Below are 19,585 nucleotides of genomic sequence, written 5' to 3'. Positions count from 1 at the left end.
GTAACGATTCCTATCTACTACTGTTCCTGAGAACAAGGTTTAAGAAGGGACAGGGAGGGGGGCTATGTCTCACAAGACAGGGCCGACCGGAAGATCCGATTGTGAGGTATAGTAACTGCACATATACAACTTATCTTACCTGCCAAAGCGGGTAGGGTGAAATTCCTGTCATTAAACGGAAACGGTGACATTTCAGTCCAATGGGACCCCCCCGGCGATAAATAAGTGTACGACCTATACGGGACTCATATTGTGTGCGGTCAATGAGCCTGCCTCTGGTTGCCCCTGGAATGGACGGGTTCTTGTTATCTGGATTATATTATACCCTACATGTATCACCTGGGTTCCCTGAAGGACCTCCACTGGAGAGCCAGACGAGCCATCATGGAGACTGAAATATTGTGGGCCATTGCGTTTCCCTGGTATGGAGTGTGTAAATTGGCAAGGGAAGCCATTAACATGGCTTCCGTCCTGGAACAGGTGGCCAGCGATACTGCTGAAGCCCTTGTTAAGGTTAATGCAGCGATGATAGCCCTCCGCACAGTAGCTCTGCAAAATCGGATGGCCGTTAACTATCTGTTGGCAGAAAAAGCGGGAACCTGTGCGCTCATCGGGGCAGAATTTTGTACATACATCCGGATAGTCGGGAGAAATTACCGATCTGCCAGAGCATAACCAGGAAGAGGTTAAAAAGATTAAGCAATCACCAGCCTCCACGTTGTGGGACTGGTTCTCAGGCTGGTTAGGATCTATGGGAACGTCACTAATCCATGGTCTGGTTAAATTTGTGGTGGTGGTAATAATGCTGTATTGCCTATGTATGTTACTTAAATGTTGTATAAGCAAAGCTCTGCCATCTTTACTATCGAGCAGACATGTAACCCAATAACCCTCAAACTATGAGGACATAGCCGTGTCTCAGAAGGTGGCGTACACACCTATATGATGAGGTTGTACATGCAGCAGAATGAGGTGCGACAGGAGATTGGAACCTGGACCGCGGAGTGGAGACCCCGGGGCTCAGGAACCGGCACATCACATCACCAATTTCTGCATGAAGTCCGGGTATACTTTGGCCTAGAATTATATGTATGAAAAATTTCGGCCAAATGACTGATTGAAGGGTTAATAGCGTTACTGCGAAATTGCAGTGCTTTAGAAAATGTACCATGACAGAATGAGATAAGCATTTGCGAAAAGGCCACAAGACTCTGCGCAAGAAAGAAACCAATCACACCAGTCGCTGGCCGAAGATAAGGAAGTAAGCCTGCCAAAGATGAAAATAACTCGTTGTGCAGAAGCCTTTTGCAATGATAGATGTAGAAGCAGTGACATGTCACCTTTGCGATTCACGACTTTAAATACTCATTTTTTTAAACCCAAATTGAATTGTTGCCTGATTGAGGGACCTACATCGAACTCCCCTGATACCTTGTATTAATAAACTGTGTTTCCACTCTCTAACATAGTCTCGGAGCAGATTTATTTCTATCTCGGGGATTTTCCCCCAACAATAGTAAACATTTATAACAGGGATAGTCCATGATCGGATCAGCCATGATCGTATTGAATGGCTGAGCAGGCTCGAGGAGCCGGATGGCCGACTCCTGCTCCAAATTCTTCTGTTCTTTGTTCTCTCCCACACACTGTGCGTTTCACAAGGAATTTGCTCTGTGTTTCAACAAGACTTGCTTGCAAGATCAGCTGATTCTGTTGCAACACTTTCAGAATCACTCAACAATTTGCCTCTTGTTATAAATCAACAGGTGAGAACAAAAGGTGCTACGAAAGGCATACGGAATGCTTGCCTGTATTAGCCTGAGGCATAGAATACAAGTGCAGGGAGGTTATGCTTGAACTGTATCATACACAAGTTCATCATAGGCAATCCCTCGGGATCGAAGAACACTTGCTTCCACTCTTAACATGTATCCTGAGGTGGCTGAATATTCCAATACGGGAACCACAGTCCCTGTCACAGGTGGGACAGACAGTGGTTGAGGGAAGGGGAGGGTGGGACTGGTTTGCTGCACGCACCTTCCGCTGCCTGCGCTTGGTTTCTGCATGCTCTCGGTGACGAGACTCGAGGTGCTCAGCACCCTCCCGTATGCACTGACTCCATTTGGGGCGGACTCGTCTTTGGCCAGGGACTCCCAGGTGTCGGTGGGGATGTTGCACTTTATCAGGGAGGCTTTGAGGATGTCCCTGTAACGTTTCCTCTGCCCACCTTTGGCTCGTTTGCCGTGAAGGAGTTCCGAGTAGAACACTTGCTTTGGGAGTCTCGTGTCGGGCATGCGAACAATGAGGCCTGCCCAGTGGAGCTGATAGTGTGTGGTCAGTGCTTCTATGCTGGGGATAGTGGCCTGGTCGAGGAAGCATACGCTGGTGTGCCAGTCCTCCCCGGCGATTTGCACGATCTTGCAGAGACATCGTTGGTGGTATTTCTCCAGTGACCTGAGGTGTCTGCTGTACATGTTCCATGTCTCTGAACCATACAGGACAGCGGGTATTACTCCAGCCTGTAGACCATGAGATTGCGAATGGATTTGAGGGCCTGGTCTGCGAACACTCTTTTCTTCAGGTGGCCGAAGGCTGCACTGGCGCACTGGAGGCGATGTTGGATCTGATCGTCAATGTCTGTCCTTGTTGATAAGATGCTCCCGAGATATAAAACACTTGTTAGGCCGCAGCTGGAGTACTGCGTGCTGTTCTGGTCACCGCATTAGAGGAAGGATGTGGTTGCACTGGAGAGGGTATAGAGGAGATTTACGAGGATGTTGCCTAGACTGGTGAATTTTAGCCATGAGGAAAGATTTAATAGGCTGGCGTCATTTTCTACGGAACAGAGGAGGCTGAGGTGAGACCTGATTGAAGTGTATAAAATTATGAGGCGCTTGGATACAGTGGATAGGAAGGACCTGATTCCTTTAGCGGAGGGGTCAACAACCAGGGGGAATAGATTGAAAGTAATTGCGGGGAGGTTTAGAGGGGATTTGAGGGGAAATTTCTTCACCCAGAGGGAAGTGGGGGTCTGGGTCTGGAACTCACTACCTGAAAGGGTGGTAGAGGAAGAAACTCTCACTACATTTGGATGTGCACCTTGAAGTGCCGTAACCTACAGGGATACGGACTGTACGATTGCAAAATTCATAGAAATCCCACTCCCCCGTGTTTGGACTCACTGAAAAGGAAATTCGATTTGGGACTATTAAGCAGGAAGTTTGGGATCCTAAAATGCTTATGGAAGAAATCTACGAGTTTTAAATAAGTTTGGGATTTTTCAATGGTGAAAGTTGAGTCTGTGAGAAAAGGACTGCAAGAAAAGTGGTGGGTTCAACCTCTAAAAGATCATTTTGGAATTTGGAGCTAATCACATTGTTTGGGGAACTGTTTCCCCTCGAAACCTGCCCCCTAAAAGGCATTTATATTTCAACATTCGATCCAAGGAAGTACAGTTTCAATCCAAGCACAGAACCCATCGAAAATATGCATCATGCTCATCACCTTTCCGGCCTGCATAGAAAGCTCGGACCCAGGCAGACAACTCGACACCAGAAACTAACTTTAACAATTGCAACTCGAAACCAAAGGATAATTTCAAAAATTGACAAGAGCTTGTCAGCTCAGAAAAGTTTATCAGCGCACGGTTAGAAACAATTAATCAAGTTTCAGTTAGCTGGGCAGCAAAATTAAACAAAAGAAACGTTAGATTTTGTGCAAAGATTAAGGAGCCTCTCAGAGGATAAAAGAGGGCCTATCATCGCGCCAAGAGAACTATTCTCTGTTCTGACCGTCACAGGAAGAACTGCTCTGACCATCACCGAAAGAAGTTTTCTGATGAGCATTTCGGAACAACAAGATCGAGAGTACACGGCAAGAAAAAGCAGGAAGAAACATCGCGATATTGGAGAAAAGAACTCGCCCCAACTGGCTTCAACACGCAGCAGAGTCATTCTACCACGTCCGGGGTACGGCAAAGCAAACCAGCTATAACCAAAGAAACCCGAAACCGCAAAACAGCCCCAGCTGTCAAACGAAGGATCTGGTGAGCATGGATATCTGGAGCCCTAGAGTTTGACCTAGTTAGGGAGTAAGTGGGAGGTGGGAGGTATTTCTGTTGTGTTTTTTCCCTGTAATAAAGTGTTCTCCATTGTTTAGGACCCTTTTGTAAGATTTTACAGTTTTATTGGAGTGTATTTGTGTCATTTGCTTTGATGAATAAAACCCAAACAAGCTTTGTACAAAACTGCTGCACTTTATCATACCGTGATTAATAAATCCAGGCTCGAGAACCAGGGAGTGGGAGCGACTCGAAACCGCTCTGGGTCAGGAAGGCAAGCTAACAGACCGTCCACCCCCTACAGGACCGAGAGCTGGAAAGTGGGATTAGGCTGTGTTATGTCTACAATTACCATCGAATAACTCCACGAGTTCCTGTACTGTGAGTGAGAGTTGTGTGACTTCGCTCCATTTAATACGACTGTAAAGTGAGAGGCAGCATGGCTGGATGCCCTTTTATTTTATCCCCTGCATACCTGGGCAGGAAGCTCCTGGGCCTCCAACAGCAGCGCCCTCAGGTGGCACACCGTACATAGTTACAGAGTGAACACAAAGATTCTGCATACATGACGTCATCCCCCCCCCCAAAGTCTGAAGGTTGGTTGGGGTAACACGAATTTTAAAAGGAAGCCATTAGATCAGAGTTGTATCTTACACACATTTTAAAAGACAAATTAATTCTTGTTAACTTCACAGCAAGGTAAAAACGAGTCCGACACCCTGTTTTATGAGGTTACTGGCTTTCCCAGCTACACAGATGATGCCCACATTGCTGGGTAAAGCCGTACATTTTACCCCCTCGACAGAAAGAGTTTACATTCGCTGAATGATCAGATTGTGTACCACAACATGCAAAGGCTCCATCGAAGACGCCATCGAATTTCAAGACCCAAATGTTTCCCAGATTTATCTCAACAATCGCCAAAATTATATACAATTGGTGAAAGTATGCTCCAGCTTACAATGAAGTAGATTTTAGTCTTTCTCGCCGGGTTGTTATGTGTTGCTTGTTAAAAGGCTCAGTGAAAAAATGTGGCACAGAGGATCGTACGCTGATAACAGAAATCGCCTGATTACATCCCATTCATTTCAGTGAAAATTAATTTGTGTTCTGTTACCGTGGTGTGATCCGCTGAGCAGGTTTTCCTTTCTGTTCCCCGCTCAGGTGACCCGGAATATCGGATGGTAAAGACGACAATCGTTTCAATGTTGGAAATGATGACCCAAATAGAACATTTTGCCTTATGGCATCGCATAAAAATCTATGCAAATATTAATTTATTTCCGATTAGCATCGGTCTCTCCTCTGCCCCCCTCCTTTCGCCCCTTCCTTCCCCCACGCTCAGCACAATGCCCATTTGTCTCTCAGTCTGATCCAAGGTGAAAATGCAACGTCTTAGACAGTGAATGTAACAGTATCTCATCCAGATGTGAGCAGCATTTCGAGGGACTCAAAGAGTGATCTGTGACTGGGCACCGGGTTTGGATCCACCCACAGAAACATGGCTTCAGCAGTTTCAATCAGGAAGTACTGACGCTCGTCATGTTTTCCAGACAGATCCTGAACATTGAGGGCACTTTGTGTTTTTGGGGAGCGGCTGCAATCATTAACATGATTCAGTTTATGGATCTCTATCTCACACCGTGTTTCACCAGACGGTTTGTAGTCGGCAGCGAGTTGGGTCTGGAGCAGTGTTGGGCAAAATACGGCCCGCATGTCCGGCCCGCGAAGTCATTCTATCCGGCCCGCTGGATGGGCCAGAAGTAGAACGCGAGCCGGAGCTAGAGTTTCACATTCGTCTATCCACTTTCACTTGTGATCGGTCAGAGACAGACCCGAACTGCAGCCAAGGAAAAGCCATTGTTATACGTAATTCAAATTAATAATTCGCAAAAGCGATTCTCCCTGAGCCAATCTGAAAAGGATCCGTTCCGTTAGCCTGGGCACCAATGGCGGACGCCCTTCCCCGTAATGCACTGCGCACTGGAATATGGCCTATCCATTTTAGAGCGGCGTCATGGCTGCTGATCTCTACAACTGTTTCACCGCGCTGTATCTTTCCTCTCCCTGTATCCAGAGTACAACGACAGGGGAGTTGTCATCTGGCACCAATTGGGACCGCATTAGTCATCTTTGCAGCGGAATATGAGTATGCCTGAGGTGGGGAATTGATGCTGACACATGCTCTAAAGAGGGAACAGTTCTATTTCACAGCACTGAGTTGCAGAGACCAGAAGATACCACAACATTTTCAACTTTTATTTTTGATCCATTTCTAAGCAGTACCGAACACACGTTGTGTATGTGAAATAGTACCTGACTACTATCTGAATTTATGTTTATGCAACGTGTATGTTTGTGCAATGTTGGCTCTAATAGTTTTCACGCACGTCCCTTTAAATTTGCTGCCCGTCCGGCCGCGATTGGTGGAAGGTTGGCGGCCCCCAGCAGCTCACCAAAACTTGTTAAGTGGCCCTCCACCCCAAATAATGTCCCTGCCCTGTACCAGAGTGAGCTGTGAGCTGCAGGAACCCGGGGACATTGCTGCCTGTAATGTTGCTCCACAGGCGGAAGGTGGCGCTACACCGCCCTGTCTCAGGTGGATTGCCGCTGTCCGGGTCACTCCAGCTACTTTCTCACCATGGCCATTGGTCACACTTCCCCAGGGGCCGCCAGCTTCACTCACTCTCGGAGGGAGACAGATGGAGCTTCCTTGAATAAACAATTCCTGAATCTGTTCAGCAACCCGGCTGTGTGAGATTCAGAGGCTGAAATACAAAAGCCCGCGTCCAGTGACAATGATCTTTTCAATGTTGAATTCTGAGCCCAACCTTATCAGATGTGTCTCATTTTAATCGGTGTTTAACTGCAGAGCAGAGGGGCGCTGCAGGGTGAGTGAAGGTGGCTGAAGAACGGGGAGCGGGGAAGCTCGGGGAACGCCTCAGAGCCCCGGGAAACACCGGCTTTAGAAAGGTCCAGAGTCCAAATCCATCGGTGGGGGTTCCGGGGGACACTCGGAGAGATTTGCCGAGAGTCAGTCCGCCTCTGAGGGTAAGTCCGCGGGCCGGATGAACCTGTTCCAGGGTCTGATCCCACAGCACTGCTGTAAACAGATGTTTCCCCTTACCATCCAGATGCTGTCACTTTTTCCCATTTGCTCCTCACAGCAGCGCACATCTGGGGCATTAACAGAAACCTCAGTGGCTGTAATTTACTGACTGAATTCAATCTAGTCTCCTCCTACAATACTAAACTCTCTTTAAACAGCAGATATTGCCACACAGACCAGGGGTTTACAGATTGTAATGACGGATATATTTAGCTGAAATTAAACAGTGGTGTGAGACACTCACATTTGGCAAAGTCTAACGGAGTGATTTATATAAAAATAGTTGCCACGCTAAAGTTACCAGCGGCTCAGTTGACCCTGGTGAGATTGTCAGGAAATGCTATATATAAACCAGTGGAGCTTATCCTCAAATCCCTGGGCTGGGAACTCCCCCCTCCCTCTGGCAATTAATGGGCAGGGCTGGGGGGAGTGAGTGGGAATTTGGGACTGAGCGCAGTCCATCTATTTCACCGCCCATTGAATTTCCTACCACACACGGACAGGCCAATTGAAATGATATTCAAAGGTCAGAATTACTCCAGTTTAAATACAAAAACAAAATACTGCTGATGCTGGAAATCCGAAATAACAGAAAATGCTGGAGACACTCAGCAGGTCAGGCGGCATCTATAGAGACACAAACAGAATTAACGTTTCAGGTCAATAACCTTTCAAATATCGGGACTCGGTGTTTCCATAAATGTGACTGCCGAGCAGCATAAACATTGTGTGCTTTCCCGGGTATGTCCTGTGGTCGGGGGATCGGATTTGGAGGGAGGGACACTGATGGGGAGCGGGAGGGGGCACGATAAGGGAGAAGGAGGGGCAGTGATCGGGAGAGGGAGGGGGCGGTGATGGGGAGAGGGAGGGGGCAGTGATCGGGAGAGGGAGGGGCAGTGATTGGGGGAGGGAGGGGCAGTGATGGGGAGAGGGAGGGGCCAGTGATGGGGAGAGAGAGGGGCGGTGATCGGGAGAGGGAGGCGGCAGTGGTCGGGAGAGGGAGGGGGCAGTGATCCGGAGAGGGAGGGGGCAGTGATGGGGAGAGGGAGGGGGCAGTGATGGGGAGAGGGAGGGGTGGTGATCGGGAGAGGGAGGGGGCGGTGGTCGGGAGAGGGAGGGGGCAGTGATCGGGAGAGGAAGGGGCAGTGATCGTGAGAGGGAGGGGGCAGTGATGGGGAGAAGGAGGGGCAGTGATCGGGAGACGGAGGGGCAGTGATGGGGGGAGGGAGGGGCAGTGATTGGGAGAGGGAGGGGGCAGTGATGGGGAGAGGGAGGAGGCAGTGATCGGGAGAGGGAGGGGGCAGTGATTGGGAGAGGGAGGGGGCAGTGATTGGGAGAGGGAGGGGGCAGTGATGGGGAGAGGGAGGAGGCAGTGATGGGGAGTGGGAGGGGGCAGTGATGTGGAGAAGAAGGAGCAGTGATGGGGGGAGGGAGGGGGCAGTGATGGGGAGAGGGAGGAGGCAGTGATGGGGAGAGGGAGGGGGCAGTGATGTGGAGAGGGAGGGGCAGTGATGGGGAGAGGGAGGGGCAGTGATGGGGAGAGGGAGGGGGCAGTGATGGGGAGAGGGAGGGGGCAGTGATGGGGAGAGGGAGGAGGCAGTGATGGGGAGTGGGAGGGGGCAGTGATGTGGAGAGGGAGGGGCAGTGATGGGGAGAGGGTGGGGGCAGTGATGGGGAGAGGGAGGGGGCAGTGATGTGGAGAAGAAGGAGCAGTGATGGGGGGAGGGAGGGGGCAGTGATGGGGAGAGGGAGGAGGCAGTGATGGGGAGAGGGAGGGGGCAGTGATGTGGAGAGGGAGGGGCAGTGATGGGGGGAGGGAGGGGCAGTGATCGAGAGAGGGAGAGGGCAGTGATCCGGAGAGGGAGGGGGTCGTGATCGGGAGAGGGAGGGGGCAGTAATCCGGAGTGTGAGGGGAGGTGATGGGGAGAGGGAGGGGGCAGTAATGGTGAGAGAGAGGGGGCAGTGATGGGGAGAGGGTGGGGGCAGTGATGTGGAGAGGGAGGGGCAGTGATGGGGAGAGGGAGGGGCAGTGATGGGGAGAGGGAGGGGCAGTGATGTGGAGAGGGAGGGGCAGTGATGGGGGGAGGGAGGGGGCAGTGATGGGGAGAGGGAGGCGCAGTGATGGGGAGAGGGAGGGGCAGTGATGGGGAGAGGCAGGGGGCAGTGATGAGGAGAGGGAGGGGCAGTGATGGGGAGAGGGAGGGGGCAGCGTGGAGAGGGAGGGGCAGTGATGGGGAGAGGGAGGGGCAGTGATGGGGAGAGGAAGGGGGCAGTGATGTGGAGAGGGAGGGGCAGTGATGGGGGGAGGGAGGGGGCAGTGATGAGGAGAGGGAGGGGCAGTGATGGGGAGAGGGAGGGGCAGTGATGGGGATAGGGAGGGGGCAGTGATGGGGAGAGGGAGGAGGCAGTGATCTGGAGAGGGAGGGGGCAGTGATGGGGAGAGGCAGAAGGCAGTGATTGGGAGAGGAAGGGGGCAGTGATGGGGAGAGGGAGGGGGCAGTGATGGGGAGAGGGATGGACAGTGATGGGGAGAGGGAGGGGGCAGTGATGTGGAGAGGGAGGGGCAGTGATGGGGAGAGAGAGGGGCAGTGATGGGAAGTGGGAGGGGCAGTGATGGGAAGTGGGAGGGGCAGTAATGGGGAGAGGGTGGGGCAGTGATGGGGAGAGGGAGGGGAAGTGATGGGGAGTGGGAGGGGGCAGTAATGGGGAGAGGGTGGGGCAGTGATGGGGAGAGGGAGGGGGCAGTGATGGGGAGAGGGATGGGCAGTGATGGGGGAGAGGGAGGGGCAGTGATAGGGAGAGGGAGGGACAGTGATGGGGAGAGGGAGGGGCAGTGATAGGGAGAGGGAGGGACAGTGATGGGGAGAGGGAGGGGCAGTGATGGGGAGAGGGAGGGTCAGTGATCGGGAGAGGGAGGGGACAAAAGCACTGATTTGTGAGCCCTGGGTTATTATTCTGGTACCATAACCACTACTCAACCGGAGAGTCACCTGGTGGGGGTTTGTGGTGTTTCTGCTGTGAAGTGATAATGACCAATATTCTAATAGATCAATGGGGAGAGCGAGAGGAAGAGAGAGAGGACAGGGACTATGGACCATTGAAATAAGATTTTAGATGTGGGATCTGTAATGCCCAATAAGAGATTACAGGTGTGTAAGTGCCGTTATCTTGGCTGAGGCTGTCGATCATTTCTTTCCACACCATGTACTGTAAAGGTCCTTTAAATATCCCGGGAGACAGATTGCCGCCTGCCAATGATACTCCGTTACAAACTTCTGTAATCCTGTAAATAGAACATGTTTGACCTGATAAGATCACAGTAAGCACTTTGCTGAATACATTTGCTCAGTTGTGCAGAGTATGTGTAAAGAACAAGTCCGACCTCCTCTCCCGATCAGCTTCTTCCTGGAAATACATCAAAAACGGATCTGAAGTGACAGAGACCAGTGTAAAGGCCAGACTGCAGCGAGCACAAGGTTACAGTGCAGAACTGCAAGGTCACGGAGACAAACACTCAATAATTGCAGACTCTGAATTCCACGGAGAATCAGATGAATGTGGAAATTCTACTTTGTTGTATTTGGAAGCTCAGCCCCAGTTTAAAACACACAGGGACACAATCTCTCTCTCTTACACACACAAACAACATTTATCTGCACACAGTTGCTCTACTGCAAGTGTTTACATCTTGTAGTCAGATATTGACATAATTTTGCTTCACATTTCTCCCATTAAAAATTCCAATATCCACACTTTTATAAAAACTGCTCCTGGATGCCTGTTATTTCACCCTCCCACCACCCGGGGCACAATAACAACCAGGTCCAGGTGACTCCAGTCTGCAGCGCACAGAAACTCCATTTCCCAAATTGCTGTCAGTTCAGTTATCTGACTGTTCAAAATATAACTCAAAACATCATACAGAAAATAAGGTCAGAATGCGTGAATTTAAAATGCTGACTGGATTATAGCTTCTTCCTCTGGCCCAATTATTACTGCTCTCCAACCTCACTGAACCAGAAGTGTGCACTTGTTCCCGGCCCCTGGAATGCAATCTCACAGCAGATGGAGCAACAGCGTGCATTTATACAGCGCCAACAGCACAGTAACACGTTCCAAAGCGTGACACTGAGTCACTTAAGGAGATACAAGGCAGTTGACCAAAAGTTTGCCAAAGAGGTGGGTTTTTAAGGAGCTTCTTAAGGCTAGAGAGAGAGAGAGAGAAAGAGATTCGGAGAGGTTTGGGGAGGGAATTCCAGAGCTCAGAGGCCGAGACAGCAGAAGGCACGGCCACCAATGGTGGGGCAAAGTATATCGGGGCTGCAGAAGTGGCCAGAATTGGAGGAGCGCAGAGATCACCAAGGGTTGTAGGGCTGGAGGAGGTTACAGAGAGAGTGAGGCCATGGAGGGATTTGAAGAAGAGGATGTAAATTTTACAATCGAGGCATTGTGGGACCTGGATACATAATCACACACAAGTACACACACCTCAGGCACACACAGACATGTGCACCCATCACATGTACACGTACACAGTCAGAAACACTGAAACACACAGGTAAATGCATCATTATGACGACATAGATTCAATTGTGATGTAAACGCCCATTCTGTGTTCAGGGCCAACATACGGGAACTAAAAGCGGAATCTCCGGCAACACTCTGCGAATGGAGGCCCCGAGTCTCAGAATAAGGAGCCGCCCATTTAAAACTGAGTTGAGGAGGAATTTCTTCTCTCAGCGAGTTGTAAATCTGCGGCATTTTCTGCCCCAGAGAGCTGCGGAGGCTGGGTCATTGAATACATTTAAGGCGGAGATAGACAGATATTTGAGCGATAAGGGAATAAAGGGAAGTGGAGCTGAGTCCATGGTCAAATCATATTCAATGGTGGAGCAGGCTTGGGGGGGGGGGGGGGCAAATGGCCTGCTCCTGCTCCTATTTCTTATCTTCTTATGTTATGTTCTTCTGAGATTCCACTGACCTCCCATTGGATAGGTTTGTATCATTGGGAACAACACAATATCCCACTGAATGTGTGAAAGTCAAGAAATTAACTGGCCCGCTCCGTTATGTTCACAAGTGTGAAAGGAATGTTGGATCTCTCACTTTAAACTTTTATTCCTCATTTTATGACTGTGCTTTTATAATGAATCACATCAGATATTCCCTTCACCTTGAGAAATATCAGCCAGTCCTGTTGATCCGTTTGTATCTATAACTCGGAGAACACTTGCTCAATGGAATCCACATTATCTTGAATTTCTTCATTGGTTGCAGAATCTTCCCCTCTTGTTCCCTGAGATCTCAGATTAAACGCTGCTCTTTCTCAGTCAGAATCTGGTGCATTTCAGCGAACTCGGATGTGATGCGGGTCTGCAGACTGCTCGCCTGTTCCTACTAAATGAAATGTGAAACATAATTAATGTCCCGTGATAGAGAGAACAAAACTAACCGAGATCCCCGAAAATCAGCTCAGGGAGACCTTACCCTAACTCCGGAAATCTGCTGTTTCTGTTTTAATTCCGTTTCTAGAGCCGCCGATTTCTTCACTGAGAGAGAATCTAAGGAAGGTTTCTAAGGAAGCTGATCCTGGGATTGGGAGAAAATCACCGAATGAAAGTGTTTCTAAAAACATGCGAGTGAAGGACTGGATCTTTCCTGTAACATTATCATAGGCAGTCCCTCGAAATGGAGGAAGACTTGCTTCCCAAATGTTGTATAAATAGGTTTCAGATCTGTTATAAAAATGATTTTTAGTATTGAAAACTCAACGTTGAAATACTTTATTTACAATTATCTTTCCACTTTTCACATTTTTAAATTTTAGGACAGTCTTTTCGTAAATGGTTGCAGCTCTTCAATATTTAAGTTGATACTCTAAGGAAGTAACAATGCTTCAATCTTTGTCGTGCATAAAAATTCTGCTTAGAAAAATACTGTAAGCTCACAGCATAAATAAGGCACTAGATTGGAAATATTAAAAACGTTGTGTATAGTTTAGAATTGTTTTGGAAAACGAACAAACAATTCACTAGTTTAATATTTTACGTTGCTTTAATAACTTTCAAAATCTCTATATGCTTAGATTTAATCACTGTCATGTGACCAGTGACCAAAATCCATCGTCATATTTATTTTTACCCCTTTCTGACACAGGTAGATTTGGAGGAATTCTGTTTGGCTTGCCTATTTATCTGAATCCCAGACTGCATGACAGGTCCATAGACAGGATATTATCAAAACCTTTTGTCATGTATTCTACTGTCATTGTAATCCATGTATAAACTGACCTAAGTTGTACACTGTGAGAACACTGACCACGAGGTGGTGAACTTGTGGGAGACACTCCTAACCTGGACTTTCAGGTATAAAAGGAGAAGCTCCACCCACCTTCAGCACTTCAGTGCTGGAATAAAGGTTACTGGTCACAGAGTGACCTTCTCTAAGTATGGGCCTCGTGTGCATTTATAATGTATAGTAAGGACATATTATTGGCGATGAGAAACTGGGAGTTAAACCACGCGAGCATGTCCACTATCAGCACGGGCGAGAGGTACTGTGTTGGTGATGATTGGGACCATTTTATTGAGAGACTACTGCAAAGTTTCGTCACTAAAGAATGGCTGGTACAGGATTCAGCTGACAAATGCAAGGCTCATCTCCTGACGGTTTGTGGGTCCAGGACATACTCCCTGATGAAGGACCTTCTAGCGCCAGAGAAGCCGGCAGACAAGACTTTTGAAGAGCTCAGTAAGTTGATCGGGTAACACTTTAAACCGGCAAGCAGCATGCACATGGCGAGACATTGGTTTTACACGCACCAGCAGCGAGAAGGGCAAAGCGTTCCAGACTTCATGGCAGACCTCCGGTGACTGGCGAGCCTATGTGAGTTTCCAGATGCATGCAGAGCGGGGATGCTGCGAGACTTTTTTATTGAGGGCATCGGGCACGCTGGGGTTTTCAGGAAACTGATTGAGACCAAAAACTTGACCCTGGAAACGGCGGCTTTCATGGCCCAGACATGTATCTCAGAGGATGAAGAGACCAGAATGATGTTTGACAAAAATCTTGGTTTAAATGCAGCAAATGGACAGGGAGTCAACATTGTTAATGCGGCACACAGTTCTCCAGGCAGACAGGGACAATCGGACATTGCCGAGCATGTAGTCGAACTCAAAGGGGAATTCAGCAGAGACAATGGCTATTCATGCCATCGCAAGGGACAATGCGGCCAGTAATGGGGCCATCAACACCTGTCAATGGTGCACTTAAGGACAATTACAGAGACAGTCAGAGACGATCAACTGGTAATGGACCTTTTGTTTCCAACAACGGCTCATGTTGGAGGTGTGGAGGCAAACACACAGCCAGAGCTTGTAGGTATCAACAATATACCTGCAGAAAGTACAACGTCAGAGGTCACTTGGCACATATGTGCAGGAAGCCTGCAGCCAGGTTGATGTACGAGGAGGATAGGGAATATGTAAGCCCTACGAGGCCAAATGGACACTGGGGGAAATCGCTGGAAGCTGAAGTTCAGCAAGTTCATGTGGAGCACATATACAGTTCATACACCAGGACACCACCGATAATGAAAGTGCTCCTCAATGGCATCACAGTATCAATGGAACTAGACACAGGGGCCAGCCAGTCCCTGATGAGTATCAAACAGTTCGACAAGTTGTGGGCGTCCAAGGCCAGGAGGCCAAAATTATTGCTGATTGACGCACAGTTACCGACATATACAAAGAAGATCATTCCGGTGCTAGCCAGCGCCACGGTAGTCATGACCCACAAAGATTCGGAGAACAGGTTGCCACTCTGGATTGTCCCAGGGGACGGTCCCGCACTGCTGGGGAGGAGTTGGCTGGCTGTCATGAACTGGAAATGGGGCTATGTCAATGCAATTTCTTCTGTGGAGCGAATATCATGCTCACAGGTCCTGGACAAGTTTGACTCACAATTTCAACCCAGCATTGGCACTTTCATGGGGAACAAGGTAGTGACTCACATAAACCTGGACGCCAGGCCAGTACACCACAGGGCCAGAGTGGTGCTGTACATGATGCGGGAAAAGATAGAAGGCGAATTGGACTGCCTGCTGATGGACGGCATCATCTTGCCAGTTGAATTCAGTGACTGGGCGAGCCCGATTGTGCCGGTGCTCAAGGCGGATGGGTCGGTCAGGATATGTAGTGAATACAAGGCCACCATCAATCGGGTGTTACTCCAAGACCAGTACCCGCTACCGAGAGCGGAGGACCTCTTTGCGACACTATCTGGTGGCAAATTTTATTCAAAATTGGATCTGACCTCAGCTTACATGACCCATGAGCTGGCGAGTGAGTCTAAGAAGCTGACCACCATCACGACACACAAGGGGTTGTTTGAGTACAACAGATGTCCATTTGGGATTCGCTCGGCCGCCGCGATCTTTCAATGAAATATGGAAAGCCTCCTCAAGTCAATTCCAAAGACAGTGGTTTTTCAAGACGACATCCTCATCACGGGTCGCGATACTGAAGAACACCTCAATAACCTGGAGGAGGTGCTACACATACTGGACCAGGTACGTCTGCGACTGAAAAAGGTGAAGTGCATCTTCCTAGTTCCAGAGGTTGAATTCCTGGCGATGAGGATAGCAGCAGATGGGATCAGACCTAATGTGTCCAAAACAGAAGCGATCCAGAGAGCACCTTGACCCCGTAACACGACGGAGCTGCGTTCGTTCCTGGGGCTCCTGAACTATTTTGATAACTTTCTTCCCAAATTGAGCACTCTGACAGAGCCACTACACGTGCTCCTGCGCAAAGGTTGTGAATGGGTCTGGGCGGACAGCCGGGCAAGGGCTTTTGATAGAGTGTGAAATTTGTTATGTTCCAACAATCTGTTATCGCTATAAGACCCATGTAAGAAACTTGTTTTAACGTGTGACACGTCGTCCTATGGTGTCGGGTGTGTGTTGCAGCATGTTAATGCCAAGGGTCAGTTACATGCCTCCAGAAGTCTATCCCAGGCAGAACGGGGCTATAGGATGGTAGAAAAAGATGCGCTTGCATGTGTATATGCTGTAAAAAAAATCCACCAGTAGCTGTTTGGTAGCAAATTTGAGCTGGAGACAGATCACAAACCCCAAACGTCCCGTTTGCCCGACAACAAGGCCATAAATGCAAACGCATCGGCCCTCATACAGAGGTGGTCATTCACCTTAGCTGCCTATGACTATATAATTCGGCATATGCCGGGCACTGAAAACTGCGCCGATGCACTCAGCAGGTTCCCACTAGCCACCACCAAGGGGGCAACCGAGCATGCTGCTGAGATGGTCATGGCTGTTCAAGCTTTCAGACGAAGGCTCACCGTGACAGCCCGTCAGATTAAAGACTGGACAAATAGAGACCCGCTATTGTCTCTAGTCAAGAAATGTGTCCTGAATGGGGACTTGGCAGCCACGTACGGGGCATGCCCTGAGGAATTTAAACCATTTCACAGGCGCAGGAATGAACTCTCGATTCAGGCCGATTGCCTACTATAGGGAAACCGAGTAGTCATGCCCCAGATGGGCAGAGAGATGTTCATCAGAGAACTCCACAATGAGCACCCGGACATTGCCATGATAAAGGCAATTGCCAGGTCACACGTTTGGTGGCCAAGGACAGATGCAGACCTGGAATTTTGTGTTTGCAGGTGCAACACGTGTGCCCAGCTTGGTAATACACCCAGGGAAGCCCCCCCTTAGCCCCTGGTCCTGGCCCACCAAGCCATGGTCACGCATCCATGTGGATTATGCAGATCCTTTCATGGGAAAAATATTTTGGTTGTAGTAGACGCCTACTCCAAATGGATCGAGTGTGACATTCTCAATTCAAACACATCCTCTGCCACGGTAGAATGTCTATGGGCAATGTTCAGCGACAATGGCCCGTGCTTTACAAGCATTGAATTCCAGGACTTCATGGCAGGAAATGGTATCAACCATGTCAGAACGGCACTGTTCAAGCCGGCCTCAAACGGCCAGGCGGAACGAGCAGTGCAGATAATCAAACAGGGGATGCTCATAATCCAAGGGGGTTCCCTATAAAGCCGCTTATCACGCCTCCTGTTGGCCAATATATACCGACCACATTCGCTCACAGGGGTTCCACCCGCAGAGCAGCTAATGAAAAGGACGCTCAAAATCCGGTTATCCCTTATACACCCCACCATGAATGAAATTGTCGGGAGCAGGCGCCAGTCACAATATGACTACCGTGACAGGAATGCGAGGGCGCGATGTATTGATGTCAATGACCCTGTCTTTGTCCTCAACTACGCTGCATGGCCCAAATGGCTCGCAGGCACTGTGGTTGCCAAAGAGGGGAATAGGATTCTGGTAGTTAAACTTACCAATGGACAAATCTGCCACAAACACGTGGATCAAATAAAAAGAAGCTTCAGCAACCCCACAGAGGAAGCAGAGGAAGAACACGATGTAGAGTTCACTCCTCCACAAGTGACCGAACACCGAAACCAAGCGGAGGAGAGTCCAGTCACGCTGGGCAGTCCCGACAGCCCTGAGGCACCGCAAATAGCAGACGCTCAGGCCAGCGCCCAACAACCGGAGGCCCAACTCAAGCGCTCTACAAGGGAGCATAAACCACCAGAGAGGCTTAACCTGTGATCCCAACACGACTTTGCGGGTGGACGTGATGTCATGTATTCTACTGTCATTGTAATCCATGTATAAACTGACCTAAGTTGTACACCGTGAGAACACTCACCACTAGGCGGTGAAATTGTGGGAGACACTCCTAAACTGGACTGTCAGGTATAAAAGGGGAAGCTCCACCCACCTTCATCACTTCAGTACTGGAATAAAGGTTACTGGTCACAGAGTGACCTTCTCTCAAGTATGGGCCTCGTGTGCATTTATACTGTATAGTCAGGACATATATAGTCAGGACATATTACGTTTCATCATTTCCTGCAGACTTTCGTGCATGGCATCTACCTCCCCGTTACTGGTAGCTGTGATCTGACATGACATCTCTATCCTGTTTCCACTCTAAAAGTGAGATCTCAGGTGGCTGAATAGTCCAATGCGGGAGTTACAGTCTCTGTCGCAGGTGGGACAGACAGTGGTTGGAGGAAAGACTGGATGGGGAGTCTGGTTTGCCGCACGCTCCTTTCGCTGTCTGCACTTGATTTCTGCATGCTCTTGGCGACTAGACTCGAGGTGCTCAGCACCCTCCCGGATGCACTTCCTCCCACTTAGGGTGGTTTTGGGCCAGGGATTCCCTGGTGTCGGTGGGGATTTTACATTTAATCAAGGCGGCTTTGAGAGTGTCCTTGAAGCGTTTCCTCTGCTCACCTGGGCTCACTTGCCGTATAAGAGTTCCGAGTAGAGCACTTGCCTAGAGAGTGTGTCGGGCATGAGGACGATGTGGCCCGCCCAACGGAGCTGGTCGAATGTGGTCAGTGCTTCGATGCTGGGGATGTTGGCCTGATCGAGAACACTGACATTGGTGCAGTACAGTCGCAGTACAGATACCCTGCCAGCAGGTGGCAGCGGTGCACCGTGTAACAATGAAAGACTTGCGATCAGACAGTGTCTCAGGGATTGGAAGGGCAGCACTGCCTGAGATGTGAATCCACAGACCCAAACTCCCCGATACACAGTTTGAGCATCCCGAGAATCTTTCCTATCTCCCAAAAATAAACTTAATTTGCTCAAACATAAAAAAACAAGCTCCAAATAAATTCTGTGCGGCAAACCTCATCTTGGAATTCCAGCCTCTCTTTCAATGCAGCCATGCTCTCTCCCTCAACCACTCCATGTGGCCGCGAGTTCCACATTCTCACCACTCGTTGTGTCAAGAAATTCCTCCTAATATTGGAGGAAAGATACAATTCCAAGTCCTTCCAGCATCAGTTGATGTTTTTTACTGACCCAGCATCCCTGGGAAGGATCCACTGAGCACAGAGGCCTGTGTGATGGGGTTACCTGGGAGCATTCGGCCTCGACAGAAACTCCACTGCATCTTCTCTCCAGACTTTCTCTGCAAACAAACACTCCAGAAGCAGGTGGACAACCGCCTCTGCCCCAGGGGTAGGTGTCAGCTGTGGCTCAGGGGCAGCGCTCGAACCTCTGGGTCAGAAGGTCGTGTGATCCGGTCTCACTCCAGACACTTGCTCACATAATCCGGGCTGATACTTCAGTGTAGTGCTGAGGGAGCGCTGCACTGTGAGACGTGAAACCCAGGCCCAGTCTGCCCTCTCAGGTGGGCCTCAATGATTCCAGGGCTGTATTCGAACATGAGCAGGGGAATTCTCCCCGGTGTCCTGGCAAACATTTATCCCCCGATCCACATCAAAAAACAGAGGTTTTGGTCATTGATTGCATTGATCATTGTGGGATCTTGCTGTGCTTACATAGG

The sequence above is a fragment of the Pristiophorus japonicus genome, unplaced genomic scaffold, assembly GCF_044704955.1.
Source record: "Pristiophorus japonicus isolate sPriJap1 unplaced genomic scaffold, sPriJap1.hap1 HAP1_SCAFFOLD_293, whole genome shotgun sequence".
Taxonomy (NCBI): Eukaryota; Metazoa; Chordata; class Chondrichthyes; family Pristiophoridae; genus Pristiophorus; species Pristiophorus japonicus.
This window is presented reverse-complemented; position numbering follows the sequence as displayed.